The sequence below is a fragment of the Perca fluviatilis genome, chromosome 13, assembly GCF_010015445.1.
Source record: "Perca fluviatilis chromosome 13, GENO_Pfluv_1.0, whole genome shotgun sequence".
Lineage (NCBI taxonomy): Eukaryota > Metazoa > Chordata > Actinopteri > Perciformes > Percidae > Perca > Perca fluviatilis.
In genome coordinates this window covers 19,893,898-19,919,958 of record NC_053124.1, presented here as the reverse complement: position 1 = coordinate 19,919,958, position 26,061 = coordinate 19,893,898, and the positions used below count along the sequence as shown (strand labels likewise).

Genomic DNA, 26,061 nt, shown 5'->3' with positions numbered 1-26,061 from the left:
AGGCAAATATGTGGAATGTACTGAATGCTATAAACTATTTTTGGATTCGGGGATAGATGTAGATGGTGTGTGTACATGGTGTTGTATGCTATGACACACTACCGTATGTGTGCTGCGGACTAACTATTTTTCACTGTATTTGTTTCTACATATACCCCCATATTGTGTAGGTGGATGCAAATCTAGCAACTTGTATGTGTGGGTGTACAGTTTAAGTTTAAAATAATCAATATTAAAATGACAACAGCAGGAGCAGCATCTAAAATAAATTATATATAAATAACAAATTGTCGAATGTATTCACTTTTCATATCAACATTGTAGCTAATGATTACATTAAAGCTCCACTATCCATTTAAAATATATATATATTTTCATCAAATATCTGTTATTAACTCCTTGTTATTGAGAGGATTGCTTGTATAACCAATCCTACTGAAAATAACACCCACAATCTGCAGCTTTATGCCTCCTTCAGCCGCTGGTAGCTCATTGTTTTACTTTGCCAGACCATTTAGTTGAGTCCCAACGGCTCATATTGGCCCCCATTTACAAATGAATGTGCTCCAGTATGAAAGCTCACCAAAAGACAGAGCGACAGAATAAATGAGTGACTGGTAAAACAAGCCAAAGAGACGCAGATAGTTTTCTGAGTAGTTGGGGGACAGACTAGGAACTGAAGGCGACGGCATATGGGCCTACAGTATGTCTGTTTTTTCTGGATGAGTAATTAGGCAAGTAAGTGATGGCTAATCATAGCCATAAGAAATGAACAGCCTAATTAGTTCATTGTCATGGTATACATCTCTCTTGTGGCTATCTTGATTGGAAGTCGGACGGGAGATGGGCCTTTTTAGTCACAATGATCCGGGTGGTGCTTTAAAAAATAGGGGCATTCTGAAACATCTGTCACCAACATGTACTGTATGTGAGTGGCCAGATGGCAGCTGCATGGGCACCCCTGTATTTGGGAGGGATTGTGCTGCCAGAAAATGGAACTGATTGGTGGTTTAAGTGAAGTCTTCACTTAAATCCAGTTTGACAGCCTTAACACTATATGCTCCTGATCAGAATATGCTGATAGGTGACCACACCCTTGAAGCCTTAGAAAATCTCAGGTGAACAAAGAACATTATGTTACACCTTTTCTAATTTATCTGCCCTGAGCTGCTTGGTTCCTCTAAAAAAGCTTTCAATTTCTACATACAGGCAGAAAATATAAGAAAAGAAATCTTGTGTAGATGATATTTCTCTGTTCATCAAAGCCGCTTAATCAGTTACTCTTTACACCTCCTATTTATGCTATTCCAATGACTCTCATAAGACTGCCAAGTGACCTCAATGACCTGAACTTTCCCAGGCTAAGGCTACATCCACACATCCGTACGTTTTTACATATGCATATCTTTTGCTACATTTACACCTCGCGGGGGTTAAGAATCATTGTCAGTGTGGGTCCGGCAGAGATGTTCACAAGTCATTTTTTGGAAGTCCAAGTCAAGTTTCAAGTCTTTGAGGGGCAAGTTCAAGTCAAGTCTCAAGTCTTTTGCCACAAGGTCAAGTCTCAAGTCTATGGCCATCTGATCTGTCAGGATATACACTAAAGAGATGGCGGATTATTCAACCGAATTTTAAAACCGACAACTGATGGACGTCTTTATCTTTTCGAGCCGGAATATACTGACGAAGAGCTATGGGAGCTCCCTGAAAGGGCTACGAGAGAGAGAGAGAGCTACCAGTAGTCACTGCAGCAACACAGCCTTGTTCTTCGGGAAACTGGTGGTGTACCTGCAGACGTTGTGAAGCTATGGCCACCGAACAGGAGTGTCTGTGCGCCTACATGTAAAAATGAATGGGACTGTCTAACTATCTGTACACTTACAACATTCTCAATGCTTCGGTTAACATTTAGGGACCCTCATTATGCTAACGTTAAGGTGTGGTGATATTTTAGCCTTTTTAGTGGTATTAAATAGCGATTTAATTTGAGTGTCCCTGTGCCCCATATACTAGCATTGTAAACTAATCAGCGGTCCATGCTAGCATGTTCCAAGCTACAAACACATTCGATTAGCATGAAAACATGTCCCAGAGAACGACAGAGTGGGTACACATCTGTTATTAACCCCTAGGTTCGTTTTGCACCGGAATTGTCCTTTAATGGAGCTAGCTTAATTTTGTTACATCCAGAACTTACATTGGGTCTCCAACTTAGGACATTGTATAGTCTAATCTTCTGCTACTTAACACATCCCTCTAGTCCTCGGACCTGATGAAATATGAACATCATATGGCTACAACTATAAAGATATAATTTGCCTGTTCCCAGCATTAGCACATCATTTTGCGATGGTTACCTGTGACGATATATGCTAAATTTAACGTCTCTTTCACATTAGCAAGTGACTGACCTATTTGGGTGCGTTTTGAGATAACTGATGAAGTTCGATGTTGTTGATCCAGCATCATTCATCTTGTTGCCACTCACCTTGCATGTAGCTGTTCGCTTACTGCCACTCAGAGGTGTCAAGTAACGAAGTACAAATACTTCGTTACCTTACTTAAGTAGAAATTTTGGGTATCTATACTTTACTGGAGTAATTATTTTACAGCATACTTTTTACTTCTACTCCTTACATTTTCACGCAATTATCTTTACTTTCTACTCCTTACATTTTAAAATAGTCTCGTTACTCCTATTTCAGTTCGGCTTGTTTTCATTCCGGCTCGTCATCGTTCAGAAACACACACAAAAAAAAACTATCCAAATCGCGCCATCCGGATAGAGTGAATTTGATTGTGGTTGGATGAGAAGTATAAACACATACCATTCCGACACCCTATTAGTTTGTACGCGATCCATCGCACCTGCACAGACCCGGTGCTAATACGCCACCGGTGCTTTAACGACCGCTATCTACCGGACCGAATAGCAACGCGGATTTCGGTACCTTATTTAGGTACCACTTAAATGACTGCGTTTCTCTCTGATGCTCCGAAAACGGACGTTAGAGGGAACTGAAACATCTCCGCACGGGACACTAGTTACCACTACAGTTGGCAACAGGTAACGTTAGCCTGCCGTTAGCTAGCAGCTGGAGTAAACACGGTTAAAATGCTGACAGCTAAACGGTGTAAAAGTGTGTCTGTATTTCACTGGAGAGGATTCTAACACCAGACTGTAGCTGCTGTTGTCTGAAAAACACAGAAGAGATGTGTCACCTTTTTCAGTCCTTCTGAGTTTGCAGGTATGATTTTAATATAACATTATTATAGTCATTATGGCCTTTAGAAAAACGTTTTTTGTGGAAGTGGGGTTTTGTCCCCATGTTTTGGGGTTAAGCTTTTGTCCTTAATGGCATTTTTTCCCCCTTACATCAGGGGTCTTCAACGTTTTTTTATTAACTTATAGTGAGATGTAGCAGGAACCCCCTACTACATATTGTATGAAATTAAGTTGCATATTAAACTGGGCCTACAATAACTGTTAAGGCAACCTAAAGCCTTCTTACATAACCTTTTTTCATAAGCTATTAAAATATAAATTTTTGGCATGATTTTATAAATCATATTTTAATGTTACATATGTGGCACAGTAAATCTAGGATTAACTATCTGTGGGCTGATATCTTAGTGACTAACATAACTGGCTACAGTCTATTTAATTTTTAATAAGTGGGAAATTTTTTAAAAAGTCTATTATCAGTGGAAATTTTATTTTTTTAAAAAAGTTGTAATTATGTTAAAAAAAAAATGTTAAAGACTCAAAAATTTACAATAATTTAGAGGCCCCCCTGCAATGACTCTGAGGACCCCCTGTTGAAGATCTCTGCCTTACATTACTTTTATAATTTAAGTAGTTTTGAAACCAGTACTTTACACTTTTACTTAAGTAAAAAGCTTGAGTTGATACTTCTACAAAAGTCTTTTCAAACCCTAGTATCTATACTTCTACTTGAGTAATGAATGTGAATACTTTTGACACCTCTGCTGCCACTGTTTTACGAAGTTATTGAAAGCAAAACTAATGACAAAAGGCACAACTCCGGGAGGACTTGGTGTTGCCATCATGCATTTTTTTATATGTGAGTGCGCGCACATAGGCATAGCGCATGCGTTATGTTGCACATTATTGCAAAGGGCAGTGGACATTTGCTTGTTATACGTTTCCCCAATGTATATGCGGCAATAAAAGAAAAAAGAAATACATGAATAAATTTAGATTTAAAAAGCAATAATTGCATGAAAACAGGTTGTTGACGAGTCTCGAAGCTCAAGTCCGAGTCAAGGCTGAAGTCTTTTGGATCAAGTCTGAAGTCACTGTTTTGTGCGACTTAAATGCGACTCAAGTCCGAGTCCTAGACTCAAGTCCCCATCTCTGTGGTCCGGGGCCTTGTTGGTGAGGCTGACTGCAGAGGGGAAGAAACTGTATTTTATGTCGTGAGGTTTTGGTCCTGATGGACCGCAACCTCCTGCCAGAGGGGAGAGGTTCAAACAGTTTGTGTTCGGGGTTAGAGGGGTGGGCCACAATCTTTCCTGCCCACCTCACCATTCTGGAGGCGTGCAGGTCCTGAAGAGACGGCAGATTGCAGCCAATCACCTTCTCAGCAGAGCGGATGATATGCTGCAGTCTGCCCTTGTCCTTAGCAGTGGCAGCAGGTGAGGATGGATTCAATGATGGCAAAGTTGAACTTCTTCAGCTGCCACAGGAAGTACATCCTCTGCTGTGCTTTTTTGATGATGAGGGAGCTGACGTTCACCTCCCTCTTGAGGTCCTAGGAGATGATGGAACCTAGGAAGCGGAAGGACTCCACAATGTTGACTGTGGAATCACCCAGGGTGATGGGGTCGGGTGGGACTGCATCCTTACTAAAATCCACAACCTTCTCCACTGTCTTCAGAGCATTAAGCTCCAAGTTGTTCTGACTGCACCAGGTCGCCAGGTTGTCAATCTCCCAACTGTAGGCGGACTCAACCCCACCAGAGATGGTGGACCAGAGTCCAATGAGGGAGGTGTCGTCCGTGACCTGGAGGTGCAGCTGTTGGTTTACAAATCTGATAAGCAACACGGAGTGTATAGATCTGATAAGCAACACAGAGACAGTCATCCAGAAGAGCAACATCCCTTAACACACAAGAAGGCATTTAAACTTCTCAGAGGGTACACCTCCCAGGGGTAAGGGGGTGGATTCGCAGTATTGAACTTGGAGGACTATCAGTTCATGCACAAGTGATAAACAAGAGAGATAACACTAACCACTGCAATGCAAAGAAGACAATGCATTGCTTACAATCAGGGTAAATACAGAAGGTGTAGGCCTTAGTGGTCCCCTAATACTGTATCTGAAGTCTCTTTCCCGAAGCCTTGGTGCAGAATTAAAGCCAGTCCCACAATGAGCTTTCCTTAGAATGTGCCATTTCTGTGTCTGCAGCTTTAAATGCTGTTGAGGAGGAGAGAGGGGGGCAAGGTGGAGGGTGGGTGTGTGGCCTTGACCAACTGCCACTTTGCTTGTTTGCAAGACATGATGTCTCTCTCTCATGGCTGGGCCAAATTCTCTGGGCGGGCAAAGCAGAGAAAGGGGAGGTAACCTTGCTCCTTATGACCGCATAAGGAGCAAGATTCCAGATCGGCCCATCTGAGCTTTCATTTTCTCAAAGGCAGAGCAGGATACCCAGGGCTCGGTTTACACCTATCGCCATTTCTAGCCACTAGGCAGGCTGGGGAAACTCATATTAATGTTAAAAAACCTCATAAAGTGAAATTTTCATGCCATGGGATCTTTTAAGAAAGCCATTAAAGAGGATATAAGGAGCAATTCTCACTAAATGGAAGGGAGGAGTGCTAATGCACATCGTTCCATTCAGGACAAGGCTGGTGTTTAACATCTAACCTTGGTGGTTTCACTTATTCACACTTCTATTCACTTTACTTACATTACTTTCATAAGGCTGCTATATGACCCCAGATAACTCATAAGACACTTTGATTGGGATCATTCTCCAAAGCTAAATGCAAAGGGTTTCCCCACTCAGTAGAAGTGATAACACATCTTTGATGACTACTGAAATGTCTTCAATTACAAGTCCAATAGATTTTACATAATTGTTTTGGTGAACATTTGACAAAAAATGCAAAAGAAAGTGCTTCAATCCAGTGTACAGGTGACAGCTAAGAGGGTTGCATAGATACCAGTCACCAGTTATGTCATTTTACAATGTGTTGACAACAGACACTGCCAAATAAACAAAAAAAAGTTTTCCAACATCACGAGAGAACAAAAATGCAAAATAGACATGTCATTTGCTTCACTGTGAGGTACAAAGGTACTCAGTTTTGATGGCAAGTACAGTATGTTTAATGCTTGTGCATTTTTTTCCAATCAGTCCTGCCTTTTTGTGCACAACAATGCCAACCAAAACCAAACAATGTTCTGAATCGTTGCACAACATACCTTACTGTGCAGTGAAATATATTGTGAGTCTAGGGAAGGAAGCATAGGTGGATGGAAGAGAGAGGGAAGAGGGAGGAATGGCAACTTGTCAGTGCTGGATTAGCAATGTCTCTGTCACTCTGTCAGTAAGGCTAAGAGGCGCTAAGCTACTAATACGCTCACACTAACTCAGCAACACACACATACACAACTTTACAACTATTTACTCCCCTCCCCCCACAAACACACCTATTAAAAAAAAAAAAAAAAACACCTACACAAAAACACTCACACATACACACACACAGTCGTACACTTGCATGTTTTTGTTTGCGTGTGTGTGTGTGGTGACACCTAGAGGCATTCACACCAGCCGTATTAGCTTTCTATCAATTATTCAGCCATGCAATCAAATGACTTGAAATGCAGTGCTTTTAGCAATATCACAGGAAATGTGTACTTTCTCTCTCCCTCTCTCTCTACTCTCGCTCTCTGTGCATGCGTGTGTGTCTGTGTAACCTTGTCCTTTTGTTCATGCAATTACATAAATGTAAACATGACAACTTAAATACATACATAAGTAGTCTTAAGTGCACTGTTCTTAAACAATCATGCGTTTATCATGTTGTACCTTAATCACGAGAACAGCGCGTTTCATTTAGAAAAACCTTGAACAGACGTAGTGAAATGGATTTGACTTTGTGTCAGCTCAACAATACCACCATCACTAAAGTTTGAAGGAAATTTACACACATACAGCATATTTACAGGCTGGGTATCAAGTAGCTTAGTTGAGCTTACAAAGCTGTTCAGAAACATTAACTACTACAATTAAGTTTGTATCAAATAGTCTGCTCTGGTTTTCTATGATTAACTAATTTAGAAAAAGAGTCTTACAGACATGACTTATTAAGGGAACATGGCACTTTAAAATAGGCCCTTTGCAGGACTAATACTACTAAAGTACTTTGTTGTTGGCATGGACTTAAGTGTGACAATAATGGAAGATAAAGTAACTCATCAGTTCAGGAGCATTGCTCATCATTGCTCTCTCATGAGAATAGAATGTCTGCTTTGTATTGAGTGTGCAATTGTTTATTGTTTTGCATTATTTTGCATTTGAATGTCCTTCATATATATTGAATATACAGCACATTATCCTTCATTGGTGATGTGATGCTGTTGAGATGCCACTGTACAGATGAAAGGAAGTTTTCAACAAAGCAAAAACAACTAAAGTAGAAACGGGCATAGTTTAGTTTACATTTAGTATCCAGAGAACTTGGAATGGGTAGAGAAACATTATGGATGTGGGCCTACAGATCCATTGTGATTTTGAGATATACAAATGAACTTCACTTGACATGACGTGTAACTGTAGCAACAGCAGAACCAATCTTACAAGCACCATTTGAAATTGGGAGGGTGCTGTTTCAGCACACTTTTATTGTACCCATATAGTACTATGAGCTAAATATAATGGAAAAACATGCTGCACAACTACAGTATGCCACACTTATTCTGTAGAAAAAAACATAAAAGGTGTATGGAGAGATTCTCTGTGGACATCTGAGTGCATCTGTTTGTTTGTGTGTTTATATGTATGAGTGTCAGTATGTGTGCTTCTACTAAGTTGGTGCAGAATTATTTACAGGAAAGAAATACCTTTCAGCTATCAAGGCATCCATATTCACACAAATACACACACATACATATGAGCATAGTTGGCCCTGAGAAAATTTCATCATGATCTCACAGATAGAGAATATGGTTATGAATATTCATGGTTTGGGTGAATGTGCATGTGTGCAAAAGTGTGTGGGGTGGGGGTGCAAGGAAGAGAGCTAAAATGGTGGGAATCTTGAAAAAAAAAAATGTAATTGACCATGTGCATGTTTGAGTATGTACACGTGCATTAATATACTGTGACTAACTGAGTATATAATAAACACAAATAAATTAGTACTATGAGGTCAACCAAAATGTGCACACCCTTGTGAACACACAAAAACATGCACCCAAGCAGCAGCAGCCTCAATCTCGCTATGCTGACTACACACAAGCACACACTCATAAACAAACAACCACACACAAACACACACACACACACACACACACACACACACACACACACACACACACACACACACACACACACACACACACACACACACACACACACACACACTCATTTAATTTCCGTTTCTCAGGCAATCTAATTTTGAATTTTGTCATAGCACATTATTACTTTTTCAATTCCAACAATAAATCCCTACTTCCTTTCCTTGTAGCTCTTCCTCCTTTCTCTCTCCTCCCACCCCCAATTTCTCTTTGTCCCTCTCCTTCTCTCTCTTTCCTCCAAATGGTCTTATTGTGACTTGAAGATATTGTACAGAAATTGTGCTGTAGTCTGATCAGTCAACCCACTGCAGTCATACTATGTCCCAAACGAAGGCTATGCTTTGGCAGAATTTAGCTTCAGCCTTTACCCTTAATAATCCTTATCAGTGTTTCCCACAGGTTGAGAATGTACTGGTGGTGGTGGGTGGCGCAGGATGTGACGGTGTGCCGTGTGATGGCTGGGTTTAGTAACTAGTCAAACAAAGGTTTATGAACTATTCATTTAAAAAAAAAAAAAAAAAGACTACATAAGATAATTTAGAAGGAAATAACTATTTACATACAGTATTAAACAAACCAGTCTTTGTGCGCTGTAAATCGTTGATTGAAAAAAAAAAAAAATGCAATTTGGATTTTATTTACCTGGGCGGGTCTCAATCTACCTGGGCGGGGCGCCCATGTACAACCTATGTATGGGAAACACTGTCCTTATGGTTCGTTCAGACAAAATGTGAAGCTCATTCTAGAGTGGCATGTATGTGTAGAGTACAGGACAATGGAAATGTATGAGTGTACACAGACCGACATGGATTGAGGCAACAATGCATCTGAAGAATATCTGACATATCTGACATCTATATCGGACATATAAAATATATAAAAAATATCTCCTGAAGATATATGACTCCACTTCATGAACATACAGAACAAGATGAAATATGAGAGAAACTGGAGAAAAATAAGACAACTGGAATTTCTAAGAAGTTTTGAGTCTGACTCAATACTGTAACACACACACACACACACACACACACACACACACACACACACACATATACATACATACATACAGAGTTGGGGATGCATTGTCAGCTAACTACAGTGTATACTTTTGCTGCATTGGCTGTTTGTGCTGAATAAAACAGACTCCAAATCACTCCATATTTTCACAAATGAAGCAAAACTAAACTTTACATTACATTTATCAAAGCCCCTTTAGTTATAGCTCATGGGACTCCATTACTGGGGAACTCTGAAACAAAAGTACCTTACCTACCTATTTACTTGGCACTTAATTAACCAGCATCGTCTCAAAAGTCACTGCTATACAATAATGGAGTATATTTAATTCATCATAAAAGCTCCCTCCCTGAGCTACCGGAAAACCAACAATAAGAATGTAAGTGTCTTGCCTGTTTGCAGAAGGATTAATTATTTTTTAGCTTCAGTATTTTAGCCATGAGTTTAAGCCATGTATAGTCTGACATACCCACCCACGCTTAAAACGTAACTGGAGGGAAGTCTGACAGTAAGGAAGAAATAAAAATGCTAATTTAATCGTATCCGTTCATTCTAGCTTACCAAAGGAAAAAATTAATATAAAAAAGAAAGAAAGAGCTTTAAATTAATAATTGCTTTAGAATCCTGTAACATTTGTTGCTATAGATACAGTGTATTAAGGAGTCAAATTTGGCATACGCACTTGCATACATGCGTTTGAATGTGCATGTACTTTCACGTGAATGTGTTAACGTATGTGTATGCATGTGGGCTTTTTATGTAGACATATATTTGTTGTTTTCTTCCTGATCTGACCTTTGTGATAATACTGTTTTTTTCTATTTAATGCCATTGATCTAAAGTGGCAACACATAACCCTTAAACATTTATAAATGCAAATTAGTAATTTTGCACCAGAGCAGAGATGTATATTACTGTATTCACATCATATTAGGGTTACTCTTCTTGCTCTTCGCTTCGACATTAATTCCCAAATTTTAGGAGCATAACCTGTGGAGTTTTGCAGCACTTTTAAATTGACATAATTGAGAACGTGGCCTTTTTTACATATATATAATTGCTTTTCCCAGAAGCATTGGTAATTTAATCAATTTAATTATTCGTCATTATTATTTCACCGTTATTGGTTATAATAGTAATACTAAGAAAGACATTTGTAATGTTGTTTACAGTATGATGGGGATGTGGTAGGGAGGAAGCACAGGTGATCTCTACTTAGCACTACTGAAGTAGTTATTTAGATCAGACTGCTGTTACAGTCAAGCAAACTGAAACGCTTAATTCAAAGCAAAAACAGCTAAAGCCAGCTACATGAACTCAGAATGTACACCTATTGTTAAGCAGTGTACAGTTGTAAAACCCAAAGATATTTACTGACATAAACAGTAAATGAAATACCAGGCCTAAAGGAGCTTACAGGTTCGACATCTGTTTTTTCATCATATAAAAAAAGAAATGTTAAAAAAATTATTGATGCAAGATAAAGACATAGATATGAGAGATATAATGAGAGATATCTCATTACTGTTATGAATAAGTGATAGCCTTTCCTCATTTACCTGAATCAAACAAAAGGTTCTTTGTGAGATAACAGTACCATGTTGAGCCATGTTGTAAGTTGACTTTCTGGTTATATACTGTAAGGATGTTGTTGGTTGTTGGTTGTTTGACTTCCACATAAACTTTCTTTGTCTTTCACAACTCATTTGGCGTGTGTGTGTGTGTGTGTGTGTGTGTGTGTGTGTGTGTGTGTGTGTGTGCGTGCGTGCGTGCGTATGCGTGCGTGCGTGCGTGCGTGCGTGTGCGTTCGTGCGTGAGAATGTGTCAGTGACTGCTTCTGACAGTGTGCATGATTGTCTTGTGTTTGGGACTTTTTGTGTATGTGTGTTTTGCCCAAGGCTGGGTAGAATTGTTGCTTGGTGAAATGTTGATATTGTCACGGTACTACCGTGTCATCGTCATGACGGTGTCAGTTTCCAGGTAGCATCTTTTTATTCTTTCTTCCTCTCTCTGTTTATTTCACCTCGTCAAGCTGTCCTCTCCTCTCAATTTTGCTTTTTGTTACTCGCCAGGTAGCAGTGGAATTAGGGCTGACACAAATCCTGAGCTCTTCTTTTACCAAGGAAAATAGTGATGCAGTGGATAAAATAAAAATGATCATGGTTAAAATGTGAACCATGTACAACTAAGGCATTTTCTTTTAATCTTAGGATGGACCTGGTTGCCAAACTAATGTCAGACAGATTGTGTTTAGGCTTGTAGTTTGCTCCAACCTCTCTCTCTCTCTCTCTCTCTCTCTCTCTCTCTCTCGCTCTCTCTCTCACACTCTCTCTCTCTGTCACACACACACACACACACACACACACACACACACACACACACACACACACTCCCCCTTGCAGTGCTGGAGATTCAAACTGAGCTGTCATATTGATTCAAACATGTTGCACAGACACATGTGGCTGTGTGCCTCTGTGCATGTTCTGAGACTCCTGAAATCATCAAATGAATTTCTTTATATCAGCAGCAGGAATCTCCTCTCTCCAACTTTCAGAAACTTACAGAAATACATTTTCTCCATTACCAACCACGAATAACGAAACCAAGACATTTTCAACAGGTCAGTACGTATGGCCTTATCCAATCAGATTGATCCAATCAAAGAATCAGCAATCAGTGGTTGCAATTGGAAAGGCAAGAAGCAAAGTGGCTGTATGCTTATGTTGTGAAGTAGATGTTGTTGTTAGTCAGCTTGTCAAAGTGGTAGTTAGCTGATATTCATCTGTGTTGTGGATTTCCCCTTTTGTACTAATTAAATAGCTTTGTATGGGAAGCATCTGCTCCTCATTCCTGTCAATTCAGCTAATTATTTGCAAAAAAAGGTATTTTGCTGATATGCTTTAAAAGAAAAGCCCTGATTAATGACATGCTTGTTAGGTTAATGCCATGAAACAAGTAGTTTTCTAACAACACCTTAAAGTAACACCTTTCTGTGATGATTAACACATTTGGGTTTACATGGCATGAAGAAGAAATTAATCAAAACTTTCTCATAAATTATATATTCATGAAATCTAGCAAGACAGTGTCATTACTATAGCAAAGCACTTTGAAAAGTATTCAAGTGTGGTGTATTTGTTTGCTATTGTATGAAAATAAATTGAAAAGAAGACCTTTTCTACTCAGTTATAAGTTAGCCAACCTTTTTAGTGCAAGAACCTCTGATATTTACCTTGTCATTCTCTACTCTTCCATAGTTACTTTTCTTGTGAATGCAATGCTGTTTGACAGTCAAAGCTGTATGACCATCAGTCTGCGCTTGAAGTAACACACAGCATAAGTTTGACAAAAAATAAAACTGAGCATGTTGTTGTGATGGATTACCAATTAAGGTCTTTAAGGCACATTTTCAATAAATTATTGAACACTTAAAAAGAATGACTACCTCATAGGTGGATAAAATACACAAACAGCAATCTGCTGGAGTTTCCCAAAATGTTGCAGATTTCCAGGGCTGTGAAAGACATTTTGCTTTAAACTCAGATTCAAAGAAAACAGCTGTTCAAGGCCATATTGTCAAAAACATCCTTACAGTATGTAACCAGAAAGTCAAGGACAAAACAAAAACAAAAAAGTGATAACTTTTAATTGATGAATCATCAATTAAATCAAATAAGAAAATAATGATTTTATGCATTTATACAACTCGGACAGCATACGCTGTCACAGAAATGTAAAGTAAACATGCTTTAAGTTAATAGTATTTTTTTTATTTTAAATATTTTTTTGGGGGCTTTTCCCTTTATTAGTAGTAGTGACAGTGGATAGACATGAAAGGGGGAGAGAGATGGGGGATGACACGCAGCAAAGGGCAGCAGGTCGGATTCAAACCCACGCTGCTGCAGGACTCAGCCAACATGGGGCGACATGGGGGGGGGGCATTTTAGGCCTTTATTATATAGGACAGCTGAAGATGTGAAAGTGGAGAGAGAGAGAGAGAGGGGGAATGACATGCAGCAAAGGGCCGCAGGGCGGAGTCGAACCTGCGGCGGCTGCGACAAGAACTGAGCCTTTGTACATGGGGCACACGCTCTACCAGGTGAGCTATCCAGGCGCCCCCATAATATTTTTTTATAAGATGTCCTGGCACTCACTATATATTCCCTCATAACAACAAACTCTTAAGTGACTTCTATAGTAGAATAAAACAAACCAGAAAAACACTATGCTAAGGATGTTTGTCAGTCACTGGAGAAAGTTTGTTTCTCTTCTTCCCTCTCCCTCACTCTCTGTCCCTTTCTTTCACACACATACACACACCTCACCCAGCTTCTCTATGGTCTCATTATTATCTTGCTAATGGTTCCCTGTGGATGTAAAGCTCTGCTGATCCAAGCAGCTGGAGACACACACACACACACACACACACACACACACACACACACACACACACACACACACACACACACACACACACACACACAGTATACTGTACCTGCCCAGGTAGAGTAAGATAACCAAGGACCATATGTTCCCACCACTTCAAAAAATGTAATACGGCATGTATGTCTCTCTCTCTCTCTCTCTCTCTCTCTCTCTCTTTGTCTGTCTCAGACACACACACACACACACACACACACACACAACACACACACATGCAGATCCATTCTGTCCAGGAAGCCAGTAAGGGGACTTATTTCTGTAATATGTCCTTTAGTGTTAATATCCTAGAGTGCAATTACTGAAAAAAAAAATGGTAGACTACTTAACTATCCAATCTGTGTATGCATAGTTTACTGTTAAATTCTATAAAACTTAAAGTAATCTGTTTCCCATTGAAACTGTTTTGGCTGACACTGTTAACATATTGTTCATTTTAATAAAGATGAATTGAATGCCGTTATTTAAATGTCGCTTTTTATGTTGCTCGTAATCTGGGGTATCTTTTATACAATTGCCAGTAATTGATTTAGATTCAATAGGTAAACTAGTTTTTGGTTTGAAGTTATACAATTTGCAAACTGCTTTGGTATTAACATGCTGAAAATCAAAAGGATCAGTCGTGACATATTTTAGCATTAATGCCAACTTCTTGTTGAAATGTCGGGAACCAAATAATTGTGACAAAAACTGACTGAACTTTATGAAACAGTACTTATTTCCATAGTTGTTGATTTATGGCTTAACATCAAAACTACCAGAAACCCCTACATGTAGAATATATAGAAATATAAAGACCCTGGTCAGGTTAGGAAATGTTTTTTTTATGCGGCAGGGAAGTTAATATGTCATTGTTATTTATTACATAACAGTGCATCATTTGAAATGATATTCAAAACACTGTGTTCACAGTAATGAAACTCTCTCTCCACACCTCGCTGTCTCCCCCTCTCTCTCAGATCAATGTACCAGTCTTGTAGTGACACTTGAAGTACTCTTATCTCCTCTCTGCAGACCTGCTCAATTCTTGCTACCTCTCTCCTCCCCTCCACTTCTCTCTCCCCTTTTTCCCCTTACTGTCTTGTCCTCTCTTCTTCCTGGCTCTGCACATACTGTATCACTCCCCTCCTCTCCTCTGCCCTCATTACATTGATGCTGATGATGGGTGCTGTCTAAACTTGGGTTAACAATGACATATGAGGTTGCTGTTGTAGCTCATCTGCAAGCACTCTGCACTGCTAACGTTTTCACAATGAGACTGATACGATTACACTCTTCCCCTTGCTTTCAGTCCCCTTTCTCTCTTTCGGTTTTATCTCTTGCACACAAATTTTGTGTAAAAAACCTTCGCTCTGTAACCTTCAACGTTTTCCATGTTTATATTTGTCGTAAAACTCTACATCATTTGTTATATGCAGAGTAGCTTCCATGTCCTCAAGGCTGGGGCTGTAATGGTCTAAACTGCTTCTCAATAGGGTAACAGAATAGCATTGCATTGTAGCTTATGGTGTCATTGCCATTTAAATGCCAATTTAAAGTCTGCCCACAGCCACGTCTCCCTTCTGTATATTCAGTCAAAGCATTACAGACAACTTTCCACGCAAAAAAATGGTGAAGGGAGAGTAGAGGGAAAACGAATCATATTTCAGTGACAGGATATCGATTCTTTTAGTAATCGAGTATTCTACCAATTATTCCATCGATTAATCGAGTAATCGGATAAGAAATACTTTTGCTTTATAGTAAACATACTGGAAAAAAAAAAGATTGCCAAATTGCATACAATAACAGGGATAGATGCTAATATTTTTAAGCACAGCCGCATAGGCCACCAAGACCCTTAAACAAAAAAGTAAATTTTTGGTGACCCAAATGTTAATCTTTTTCACCCCCTTCCCCTTCTTGGCTCTGGCTCTTTGCACTGGATATGCCAAAGAGCTGTTCACTAACCTGAGGGTAAATATGACGGTACAAAGCTTACAGCAGGGCTATTCGACTACACTGTTCTGGGGGACACATTTTCAGAAGGCTAATACTGAGCGAGGAGAAAGAATAAAGAATGCAGACATCACCGGCATGATGACATCATTCACGTGCATATTAAGTAGCCATGAGGAGGTTAACCGCTCCAGGGGGGAGGGGCTGGTTAGTCTCTGGCAGCAGCTAAGTTTCCAAAGATTAGTAGCAAACTAATAAACAGTTAGACTACAAACCAACAGATTTCATTTTAGCTTGTATGTAAAACATCGCTGTTTGCAGAGTAGCATGCTGTAGTTGTGTAAAACAGCGCGGTGGACGAGAGCAGCAGACGCTAATGTTACCTCGTGTTGGGCTCGTTCCGTGGAATGGAGGAGTAGACTGGATGTTTTCTACTGAGATGATGTAGCAGCATGTTTGCAGCTTTAAATGATCCCAAACTTTCTGTCGTTTCTCTCGCCTGTCTCTTCTCTTAGCCCCTCACTATTTTCGCTGTCTTCCTTCATTTGTAATCTGCGACGTCAGTTTTGTGTCCACAGAAGCGTGTCAGCCCATTGTGCGACAGTAATAATCATCCGTGCGGAAACGCAGTGAGCGGTACAACGTTAGTTACATTGATTAAACAAAGCTTTGAGGCAAAGAATTTTGCATCGAGGATTTTTTGTAATCAAATTATTTGAGTTACTCATGGAATCGTTTCAGCCCTAGATATTTTTATAAGTTTTAAAGTTTAAGTTTTTAATATTGAAGTGGTATTTGAGACTCAACTACTCTTGTGGTAACTCACTTCACATCGACAGTAGGCTACATGCAAATAACTTTAGTCTTGTAGAGAGAACCATCTAGAAGGGCTTTGAAACTCAACTTGCCATTCAAAAGACCCTTTTATTTATCCATTTCTGCTAGCCATCCAACTCCTGTTCATGGATGTGTTACCGGTATAAGACCCGTAAGACCCGCTCCACCCGTGCACTAATGTACCCAGACATTGGATCGCCAGGCTGACAAACACGAAAGTTCTGCAGCTTCAACACAGCCTATGGTATTAAGAAGATTTCACTAAGACTCTATTCATTTATTATACAACATATTCATTTATTTATCAAGAATCAAGTGCTGTCGGTTGTAAGCATTACTGCTGCATACTTTACACAGCGTCAGCGTTTGGCGGGTTTATGGTTATTTATTTAAACATACACCACCACAGATGCTGGTACAGCAGTAGCACACCTGTGGTGTGGTTGTAAAAGCATTCAAAACTCAAGCAAACTCATGTCAATGTTTCAAAAGGTACAGAGTAGTTGATATGTCTGGATATATTAGATAGTCGGTGATATGATATTGCATGCAATGATTTTGTATTACCACACTGGAGAACCATCATCTACCTTGAGCATGATTTAAGTATGCCTTTGCACTTCCTTGCTTTATAAATAAAACAATACTGTGTAGAGTAAATGTGAGGTCTATCACTAGCCACAACAATAATAATTTATGTAAGTGTACTACCTTCTGCCATTTACAATTTAGTTAATTTTATTGGTCTAACTCACAATGTACAAAATAACAGAAAAACCTTAAAATAATACCACAAACTAGTGTATTAGACATTGCTACTGAGATTGACATATCTAAGTTACAATTAATACATGTTGGACAATTGGTAAGGAATGAGCAATATGGCTAAATTCCTTCAAAACTACAGATTTGAACTAACTTTATTTTGAAATTTGTCATTGTGAATATAGCTGTGAAAAAAGGATTTGGGTCAAATTCCAAGTAAGTACTGTAGTCTCAGTGTCCCTGTACCTCTTGTGTCTGTGTCTTTGTGTGACAGCCCCCACTCCTGTAGCGGTACCTACATCGAATAAAATCCCAGGCTGTGTACACAGCCTGCAATCTTGGCAAATTGAATACACTATGACACATGACAAGGGAATAACATTACAATATACCAGTTTCACAGACGCATTACTTTTTGATAAGAATGCTAGTGTTACCTGCAGTAGCAGTCAACCTGAGGCAGGTCACAATACCACTGTAGCGTTAGCAACTAACGCTGTCACCAGAGCACACTTGCCTGTAAAACCTACTAGTTAATGGCAGTGATTAAATAATTAGTCTGTTTCATTTGCAAGCACATACAGTATAGCATTGTTGAAAATTCTGGATTTCTGTGGACGATCCTGACCCTGCAAGTGAGGTACTCGGGACTTATTTATCAGCATTGTGGGGTAAAATATTTAATATACGCCATGCATTTATCTGTTGGTGCTATTGGTCCAGCCATTTGCTGTGCTTTGTTGAAATAGTAGTGGAGATTTTTATCTCCCGGTGAACTGTTTCAAAATGAACCTATGACAAAAAAAAAAGGCACATCTGAATTTTAGACACCAAATAACAAGTTAGCTCTTAGTATTTATCAGCACTTTGAAGACATGACAACTTTGCAGCTGCTATCATTTGAATAGCGTGTCTCAGTTTGTCAGTTTCATATTTTTATCTCTTGTTTTGGAAATGTGTTTCCTTCATTAAAATCTGTCAATAAAAAAAAAAAAGTATTTTTATCTCTCAGTGTCAGTGAGTTCAGCAGAATGCAATTAAAAAAGAAGTTTCCTTTTCAAATTTAGGAAATCTTTTTTTAGTTTAATTATTATTGTTTTATTCCCAATCCCTGATTCATTCACAGTAGCCAGACTTTGGCGGCACTGAACGAGGTTTCTGTCAGTCAGCAGAAGGTTTGGGTCAGATGTACTTTAGTTAACTGCAATGTGATTGGTTTAAAAATGTGTTTACCATGATGGCATCTTTCCCTTATTAGTCTGCTGACACCGCAACACACACACACACACACACACACACACACACACACACACACACACACACACACACACACACACACACACACACAAATCCAGACACACTCATATGAATGCATACGCAGCCAGAGTACAAGACACACACACACATGCACACACACACACACACACACACACACACACACACACACACACACACACACACACACACACACACACACACACACACACACACACACACACACACACACACAGCATAGTGGCAGTGCTGTAGTCAGCAGGGGCTCATTTAGCCTCTAAACGATTCAGGATGTTACCTGTGTGTGTGTGTGTGTGTGTGTGTGTGTGTGTGTGTGTGTGTGTGCAGGCTTGTGGCCAACAGTGGATTTTAAGGTTTTCTCCTCTTTCCAATCCTGGCTGCCTCTCTTGCGGTATCAACTCCCTTCTCTTTACCCTGTCTCTAGCACTCCCTAAGGAACACTCTTAATCCAAACCTGACGTATTATATCTTAAACTTTGGAACAGTCAGGTGCTATTTTTGCATTTGATACAAATTTTGACAACTCACGAGCAACATTGTCAATCCCCCACCCACAGTATGTCCTGGGACATTTAGTAGTAGTGATGTATGTAAGAAAAAACAAGAAGGCCCACCCTGACACCCCTTAGTTATAGAAACTGTCATCTTTACCACCACACAAATGTCAGCAAAGTCTGGCCCCTCCGCATTATCTATTGAAGTGGTCAGTAAGTTTGCTTTGTGGTGGCAACAACGTTTGCCTTGTTGTTACAATGCACAGCTAGCCTGACAAGCCAGACCCACATCAAGATGTGGGGTCTGGGAACTCACCATTGACAGAGCTCAATCTGAGGGGCGGGCTAAACTGTTGTCTTTCAAATTCCCTCTGCATGCAATAGGATAGCGCTACAACCAGGCAGAGCAACGAAGAAGGTAGCAGAGCTAGTTGATAAATTAAACTTTTGTCGTATCCGGTCGGCAAAACTCTGAACACATCTTCCTTTTTTAAGAATGATTTCAGTGCCGTTCTATTCTCAAAGAAAAGCTTAACTCAAAGTCTTCCAGAAGACCACTGTTCCCAGCAGCAGCCATAAGCCCGCCCACCAACTCTATACACGATGTGATTGGCCTGACCAGAGTTTGGTTTTTCCAGCTCGCAAGTCAACGGAGAGTGCCTAGAGCCCCCTGGCTGCAAATTAAATTTGCTGCCGCTAGGGTGCGTCTAGATTTCTAGGCTAATGTACAGCCACAGTGCCTGTACTCTCCCAACAGTTAATTGCATACAGTGCATCTCATTTTATTCAGTAAGCCCCTCATGGTGCTCTTGATCAGTGGAGTGTTGGTTGCATCCTTAATTTGCTCTTCTGCTGCAGCTGCACTGTTTGCTATAATGGTCAAACACACATGGCTATTGTTATTTGAAAGTTGCATTCATGCATAATCTGCTTCCTAATGTATGCCTTGTTGCTATTCTCTTCCCTGCCGTTGGCACAGACAAAAAGAGTGTCTGTTATTGTATTTCGGTATTTAAGTAAATGTCTACACCATCTGTTTTGAGTATGTTTATGTCTATTTATGTGTAACCTGTGTATATGTACTTCATTGTTGGCCGAAATTAAAGATTGAAGATTAGTCATGGCTGCTTAGACACACATGGCTGTTCTGACAACCGAAACAGGCTTTTTCAAAGACAATAGGACAATATTCATGGCTGCCATGATAACACAAAAAGGCTGCTGTATATACAGACAAATTCTGTAATTACATCACATAGTGAAAGATTTGTTAAAGCCATTCAGTTTGTTGAAGATTTAAAGACCAGATCTTTTTGCAGACATCATTATTAATAATAGTATTGTATGTGTAGTACTTGTAGTAGTTGTATTCCATATTATTGAATAACGTGAATTGAAGTTAGTATGACTACCATTTCAGTCAGGGAGAAGTGTTGACATTGTTTAACACATCATCAAATGTGTGAATATTAGGCAGTATATATGAGTGAAATGCTACAGTAGTTATGTGTTGTCTAGTTAAGTTTCATGCCCCCTGGGTCCTGAAGCAATTTATTGTTTCATATCATAAATTTATAGTGTAGATGTCAGCAGATCATACATGTGTCACTTGTGAACATGTGAAGTGGAACATATTTTGCTGTCAGACAGACATGCAAGTACTGACAAGCGTAATGTCAAACATTCACTTGTTAAAGTGCTCATAATATGCTAATTTTCACATTCATAATTGTATTTAGAGGTTGTACCAGCATTATAACGTGTGTTACAAAGTGACGCACGTTCGTCACGGAAGTAAAGTCTGGACTACAATAGAGCTGTTTGGAGCAGTTTGTGAACAGTGTTTTCTGTTGGAGATGGTCAGTACCTTTGGGGTGGAGTTTGGGCTTTTTCACTTTGTAAACCTATAACGTGCACAAAAAGATACATAACACAATAAAGGAAAGGGGAAAAGCCAAAAAGCATAATATGAGCACTTTAAGACATGTGAAAGATGGATATACCTTACATTTATGTCTGTTTGCTGAAATTACACACACGCTTCAATACGCAGTAGTGTGTGTGTGTGTGTGTGTGTGTGTGTGTGTGTGTGTGTGTGTGTGTGTGTGTGTGTGTGTGTGTGTGTGTGTGTGTGTGTGTGTGTGTGTGTGATTGTATATGTGTTATAGATCCAGTAGAGAAGATGTTACCATGGGAACAGAACCACCTCCACTACCTAGCAACATGTAGAGTTCTGGATCTGTTGACCCGACTCCCTCTTCCTTTATCTCTCTTTCTGTCACTCCCCCTTGCTCTGTTTCTCTTCTTTGCTCTCTTTTCCCCCTGTCTCTTGATACTTTGACAGGTTAATGCTCAGCTAGCGTGTCTGGCTCACACACACACACACACACACACACACATACAGCCTGAGGTGGTGTGTAACGGGGGATTTCAAGGGGGACAGCAGGATAGATAGTTTAATCTAAGAGAGGGAGGGAAGGTGAGAAAACAAAAGGAAGAGGGAGATACAGAGAGATAGAGAGAGAGAGCGGAAGAGAGACGCGGGGGGGGGAGTGGAGGTTTTGGACAGGACATGTATGTGAGAAACAGAGAGGAAAGAGGAAAACTTTATCACTCTTCAACTCCAAAGAGAAAGAAAGAGAGAGCAAGTGAGTTGTGGATTCAGTTTGATTTTTAAATTTTTGATTTCGTAAACATTTTATTTAGAGTACATCACAACACAACAATACAGCAGGGCTCAGAGCAGAGTTAATTCAGAATACTACCAGTTGTAATGCTGTCATGTTATTCTTTTGGGCCCCTAGGTGCCAGTGAGGTTATACCTAAAGCACTCTGCTGTTAGGTGTGGTTTTGAGTCAATGCTTAAAGGAGAGATAACAACTTAAGGTTTCAAATTATGTAGCTGCTGTTTAGGTAGTGATTAAGTCCCCATATATCAACCTGAAGATGTTGGCTGTGTTTGTTAAGCCATCTTCTCAGGCTCCCCCTTGTGGTAAAGGGCCCTTTTGCACCAACCTGCTGTATGACAGTTTATGATGGATATGGCCATGCTCAAGTTGAATGTCTGTGTGTGACAGTGTGTGTGCAGAAAGTTGCGTGTAATCTCAGAGCTGTAGGAGTGTGATTGTAAATACCCTCAACAACATAGTTTCTATGTATGTGTGTCTATCTGACTGTCTTATCTGTGTGTATGTGTGTGTGGGTGCATGTGTGCATCATTTTGTGTGCATGTGCGCGCATGCAGGCGTGTTCATCTGTATTTGTCTGTGCAGATGTGGGTGTATAGGCTTATCCCAAGTTCCCTTGGGACAGTGCTGATTGACAGCTCTATCCCTGGTTGTCATGGTGATGATGATGGATGTGTTTTGGGTTACCACGGAGACCGCTGTTTAGGCGTTCTATCTGCATGCATAATATAGTTTTAGCATAAAGAGATTCTGTAGCTGACAGAGAGATAGCGAAAAGGAGACACTGTAAGGACGAGAAACATCTTTACTGGCTGACTTTGCTACATGTATTCAGGCTCTAAACATTATGCATTACCTGAAGATCACGCATTAAATGGGATACAACAGTGGTTGGCCGAGATGAAGCCTACATGCAGAGAGAGAGATGACAGACAGGCAGACAGTCAGAGAGACAGGTAGACAGGTGTTTAAAACCGTGCACGTCCTCTGGTAAAGATGAAAGAGTCGGTAGTGTGGAATTATAGAATTTTAACTATCCTCCACCTGTTGTAGTGAATTTTTAACACCCTTCATCTGCAGAGTCATCCAAAAGTTCTACTTTTTACAATGAAAGCATAGGAAAAGACCTACCCCCAGTGGATTCAGAGACTTGAGATGAGTTGGAATGTAGTTTCCAAAAAAATGTTCCAAGCAGTTCTCAGGGCTACTCTTTTGATGACTTACTCACCAACATAACTGTTTTTCTTTTCCCTTTTTTTGAATTAATGGAGTACGGGGGAGAGGGGTTTAACTTTTGGTTCCATGTTTGCCACAGTTTTGATTACATACAGGTTGCAATGCCCACTACAGTATCACTTATACAGTATCTACAAATTGTACATATGGGGCCTTTAAATGTGTTTAATAATGTTTGCCGCTATAAGCAACCATCCCTAGTGAGGTGGTCAACGTTGACATGTTGCATTGTCTTAAACAATGGAGATAGTTTGCTTGTTGTGGTTACCTTCCACCGCTGAAATAGATGAAATGCCACTCTACACCATACTGACATAAAATTGGTCATTCATATTCATTGTTATGCACCAATAACAGCATAATAGCTAACACATACATATACACCCTGCACATGCATGATTTGCTTGTTTAGTGTGGCTTTAGGACAACCGTTTAGTTAAACTAGGCATGTTTGCATTTTCTGTGCTATTTGTAGAAAAACATATGCAAACATGCATACACATATACTGTATAGATATAGTATAATTACTGAAATAGACATGTATGTGTGGATAATGATCTCTCTTTTACAAATTTGCAAATGTATGCACCTGCACATAGACACACAGTTACATCTGTGTGACACTTGGATATATCCACACAGATGCACACACAAAAACACAGCACACACATACCCCATTGGGTGCTGGTGTGTGTATATCAGTAGTCAAAATGCATGGCTGGCTCATTCACAATGTAGCAGGCAATCAGGCTGTTCACCTATGCATGACTTAGGAGATACATACCCTTTATCACCCACACATTATTTGACATACAAATACAACTAGCTGTGTTAATAAAACAAAAACACTATCACACATAATCACAATTACACTTGCGGGTCACAGAAATGCCATTTAGTGCACACAAACACGCACAGATACACATGATAGTCCCTGTTATGGAAAGGGACATCGTATCAAAGCAATACTCACATGCACACAAATACAATAGTCCCATGTAAATGCATACAATCCGGCTAAATCAAACAATAAGGAAATATTTTCATGAGCATGAAAAATTGGTTGAGTGCTCAGGCTTCAATGCAGCTTGTGTCAGACCAGTAGTCCTATTTAGTCTCCATTTATTTATTCACTCCCCTGATCTTAACATGCAATATCAAATGCATTGCCTAAGTCACTGATTCCCAACCTTTTTGGCTTTTGATTCCTTGTGACCCTTCATCATTTTTGCGTCTCAGATTGTTTGATTTGAGTAATATTTTAAGCCTATAGAGGAAAAACTATCCAGCAATTTGAAAGAACTCAAAAACAACAAATATTTGAAAAAAGTATGACAAAAATAAACAATTTTCAGAAACAAATAACAAATCAGAAATTACTCAATTTTCTGTCCTTTCCCGTTAATCACATCATGACCTTTCAAATTTATCTTGATCCTGATCCCCACCGTCAGAGTATCAGTAGCGTAAATGGCCTTGTATACTCGAATACGGACACAGATGTAGATATCGACAGTTGACGCAGCACATACATCTCCATGTAGTTCTCCCCAATAGACATAGGCAGATAACGTCATTTACATCCAGTGTACTCTTTATTAACCGGACGTGTTTGTCTCTAAAGTTGCCAGCTGTACTTGATGACATGCAGTGAATTGTGCTAATGCAAGTGTGCCCTTTAAGTCATGTGATAGTTAACAATCAATACTGTACATGGATAAGTGGTATAGCCAAATCCATATGTTTACACAGGTTATACTCTTACCAACTTAAATCCATACCTCCTTTGTAGTGTCGTCACCACCTGGGATCTTTTGCAAACCTTACCGAAAGGTTAGATAATGTTGCAATGGATTGAGAAATGCGGCAGTTTATTCACCGAGACAGGCCCGGTTCTAGAATGCTTTGAATGGGGGAGCAGTAAGAGATGTTGGTTGGGCACCAACGACTTGTGTTAAATCACAGGTTTTCCTTGCTGAGAATGGGCCTTTTGGGGGGACGCATTTAGTCAAGTCAAGTCAATTTATTTATAGAGCACATTTTAAACCAACCTAGGCTGAACAAAGTGCTGTACAAAGTTATATTATGTAAAAAAAAACAAAGGAAGACAATAAATATATAGACACAATGAACATCAGACAAAAAAACACACTTCTATACAAATGTCCCTAAACTAAATCATACACCAATGAATAAAAATGTGTTTTAAGACGAGACTTAAAGATGTCGGCAGTAGAGGAGGACCTAATATGAATGGGAAGTTAGTTCCAGGGTCTTGGGACCACAACGGAGAAGGCACAATCACCCTTTGTTTTCATCCGAGACTGGAGGAAGGAACTGATTAGACGATCTTAGGTTCCTGGAGGAGCGATGTAGGGTAAGGAGATCAGCAATATATACCGAGGACAGACCCAGATCGCTTCACTGCCACCTTCGACCTGCAGTCAGAGCTTCAGCGGGAGGCTGAGAGCTCCGCGCAGACAGTAGCGGCTCCTCCTCCGGCCAGGAGCAGAGCTTCACCTTAATAATCCCTTTTCTTTCTCCAATGAAGTTTTTCAATTATTAAATCTTTGCCTGGTGAACACTATATCTCTCTCATTAGATGCGCCAAATTTGCGAAAGGGGATACAGAAACATGAAACTAGCTTTGTACTGTAGATAGAGTACTCCAGCCCCGGTCTCCCACCGTACTTGCTCTGGTTTATGTGCATGCAGTCTGGCCAATCTTTAGGGAAAACCTACTGATCAGAGAAGTGTCACGGCTCTCTTGTTGTGTCTCCATGTTTATTAGGAAA

At 39.8% G+C, this 26,061-nt stretch overlaps 1 protein-coding gene across 1 annotated transcript in view; it reads left to right on the top strand.

Moving 5' to 3' along the window:
* Positions 1-26,061, top strand: part of csmd3b (CUB and Sushi multiple domains 3b) — a 383,486-nt gene that overhangs the window by 156,582 nt on the left and 200,843 nt on the right. The gene's annotated exons all lie outside the window — the stretch shown is intronic.